We start from the raw sequence: 3,500 nt of genomic DNA, 5'->3' as shown, positions 1-3,500 counted from the left end.
ATAGACAAAATCGCATTGAACAATCCCAAACGAGTTGCACTATCAAAAAGAAAGGTGTGCATAAAAAAAAGCTCATTCCACAAGTGTATGCTAAACAGTTAGCACATAACGCTCTGTCTGTGAGTGATCTTAAATTTTTGAAATCGATTGGATTGAAAGTGAGAAAATAACAATGGTGCTCGAAACAAACAATGAAAAGTTGAATATATTCAATGAACCAGTGCTCGATCATTCTCTCATAAGTTTACATGAGCACACATATAAGCCCTATGGATCACCGCTATTCAGGAATTCGGATGAAATCAGAATTGCAATCAATAATCAAGATGTTATACTAGATATTGCCGAGAGCTTCATTTACATAGAAGGTAAATTCACCCCCAAAGATGTAGCGAAAACATGCTATCTCTCGAATAATGCAATTGCATTTCTCTTTGACGAAATTCGTTATGAAATGGGTGGTGAACAAGTGGCTGTTGTTAGAAAACCTGGGATAACATCTACAATGAAAACCATGATATCATTTGGACAATCTCATGCTAACACATTATTGACATCTGGTTGGAGACTTTCACAATTGAAGCAAGATATCTTGGATACAAACAGTCATGTTTTTAGTGGAAAACTACCACTGAAATATTTGATGGGTTTTGCTGAAGATTACAACAAAAGTATCTTGAATGCCAAACAGGAATTGATTTTGATTATCGCTCGATCATTCAAAAACTCATATATAGGTGAAGTTGATGCTGATTTGGAAATGAATAAAATCGAATGGAAAATAAGACATATTGTACCAGATGATAAACACAAGCTTAAACTTTTGAGTAGAATAAACAAAAGCGGTCTGAATGCCAAAATCAAGTTGGCGTATCGTATGTGGGACCTCTATGAACTACCATCATTACGTGGGACTTCTTCAGACATATGGGCCATCAAAACAACTAACGCATTGGAAACTCCTCGTTTTGTCATCATCGCATTCCAAAGTACTACCACATCTGAAGATAGAACACAAGATATTACAAAATTCACAACTGCTGATATCAATAGTATTCGAGTATACTTGAATTCTGAAGTTTATCCATATGAGCGTTGGAATTTGAATTTCGATAAAAAACTTGATGCTCCTGCTTATTATGCTTTTGAGAGTTTCCAGCGAAGTTATTATGATAAAGATATGAGTGAACCTCTGATGGACATTGGACAATTTAGAGAGAATCCACTATTCGTCATCGATTGTTCCCATCAACCGAATGCAACAAAATCATCAACTATTGATATAAAGATTGAGTTTGAGACGAGGAAGACCAAGTTTCCAGACAACACTAAAGTATATGCATTAATTTTGCATGATACAGTTTTAACATACAATGCATTGGATGGTTCAGTTCATAGCAGATATTGACACTTTTTTTTTCACTCTATCATGTACTGTTTTATGATCTTTTTTTTTTATTTGTAACTGACTTATATCATGTATTGTATTTTATATCATATTTATTGTTTTGTAATCATTTTCTATTGTATTTCATCAGATTTAAATAAATAAAACATGAAAATAATACAAAGTTTTTTATTTGACATTATTTATGATTTACAGGAACATACAGACTATCTAAAATAACTTCTTCCTCATAATCATCATTTTCGCGACCATCTTCAATTTCCTCTCGATTTTCATCATTCAATTCAAAGTGATGAATAATCCATTCTGGCAAGTATGGTTGGAGGCTATACAGGAATCTTCTTAGGTTCAGTTCAATCATAACCTCACAAAGTTGCCACAATTCCAATTCATTATCCAAAAATTTGTTGCAAACTTCTGCACCACTCCAATAGTTCTCAGCATCACGAAGGCATAATTCGATTTGTTTTTCATCATAGCATACACTCATATCATAAACGCTTGCATGTTCGGCTCCATCACCCAACACCTTCAATTTAGACGACAAATGTTGAACCGATGATTTGAGATCTACAATATCGACCCAATCTTGACTTGCGTACTGCATCCACATCTTTAAATGGTGGAACTGAAATCGAATAAAAAAAACAATAAGCAACCTCCAATTTTTCAGTGATATAATACTCACATTCCCATTTTACTTGTAGTTACAAAGTGAGTGTATTCAACTAAGTTAGTAATGTTTATATTTCCATATAATTATCATCTAATATATGAATATTAATAAAACAATAAGAAATTCATTATAATTACTATTATTATTCAATCATATTGAATTTGACTAGAGTTATCGTTTTCACACCAAAAAAACTTTGTAAGCTATGACCTAAAGAAATTCACTATAAATTATTACTATTATTCAATCATATTGAATTTGACTAGAGATCGCGTTTTCATGCCAGCAAAACTTTGTTGGCTCTGTCCTAAATACATCATCGTATATTTACCACCTGATGAGTTGATACAAGATATATCGTCATCACTGAATTGCAACGAAATACGTTTTGGTAGCCATGTTTTAAATAATTTATCATTGCTCACATCTTGCAAAGTTAATAAAATTGATTTACCAAATCGTGTAGAATAAGTTGACATATTTTTAATTATGTACACTTCATCAATTGGCAATGATGATAAGGCCTTTTGCTCTAGTATTTCAACCTCCTGTACAATCAAATTATTAATTTTATTCAAGTCTACTTTTGAAACGGACATGATGAAAATATATATGAAAATATAAACAATTTCCAACAGACAAATACACTCACCGTCTTCCTTCTATTACGAACTGAATAACACTCTACCAATTGCTAACTGCTGCAGATATATTCGTCTACTGATTTCATAGTGTGCCAGGCATTTCTTTTATATTAAACAGTGTGAGTCACCCCCACCATGAAACCGTGAAAGATTCACATTGCTAGTTGCTATCCACTAGAGATGCCTGACGTCACAGTCAAGCCCATCTCCCAACTTGATGCGATAACAGTTGCCGGTACGAGCAAGCAGTGGTCGTTGCGGTCTCGGAGAGGGTAGACGCTAGGCAAACGGTCCTCGGCTGCCGTTGTGTCACCATCGATAGCGGGGCTAGAGCGAACCTTCATCGCTTCGGGAGAGGTGAGGGCAGACCGATGAATACGCATTACTCTGCCACACGTCGTGGAGTGAACATGTCGCTCTCTAGCCGTTGAACGGTTATTGCTGTGACGTCACTCCACTACTAACTTGGTGCCCTAACACCGATGGAGCATTTATTACTTGGAGGATCTTCGAAGTATGCAGACGTATGTTTGTACATAGACAAACAAGCACATGATGAAACCCTGTACCGTGCATTCTCCTACACACACACATAAACACACAAAATCTCATATGAAAAAAAAATCTGAACGATCCATGCACCAGACACTTCAAGGTCACAACGCCTTGACTTCACTGCACAACAAAAAAACTTCACCAAACAACAACCAATAAAAAAAGCAATTAATACGTCATAGTGGTGGGGGGAGGCCGAGAATCAGCTGTAAACAAC

At 35.4% G+C, this 3,500-nt stretch overlaps 1 long non-coding RNA gene across 1 annotated transcript; it reads right to left on the bottom strand.

Annotated features, from left to right (window-relative positions):
* Nucleotides 1-1,562: 1,562 nt before the first annotated feature.
* On the bottom strand, nucleotides 1,563-3,500 carry LOC141480086 (uncharacterized). The gene is made up of 2 exons (XR_012464153.1): nucleotides 2,737-3,500; nucleotides 1,563-2,036 (listed from the first exon to the last, which is right to left on the bottom strand). It is a non-coding gene; the product is annotated as an uncharacterized lncRNA (long non-coding RNA).

This window comes from Leptinotarsa decemlineata, unplaced genomic scaffold, assembly GCF_025532065.1.
Source record: "Leptinotarsa decemlineata unplaced genomic scaffold, Ldec_3_MD MMD2_P_RNA_scaffold_6, whole genome shotgun sequence".
NCBI classification, from domain to species: domain Eukaryota; kingdom Metazoa; phylum Arthropoda; class Insecta; order Coleoptera; family Chrysomelidae; genus Leptinotarsa; species Leptinotarsa decemlineata.
The sequence above is the reverse complement of the archived record's forward strand: the minus strand, read 5'-3'. Positions and strand labels throughout refer to the sequence as shown.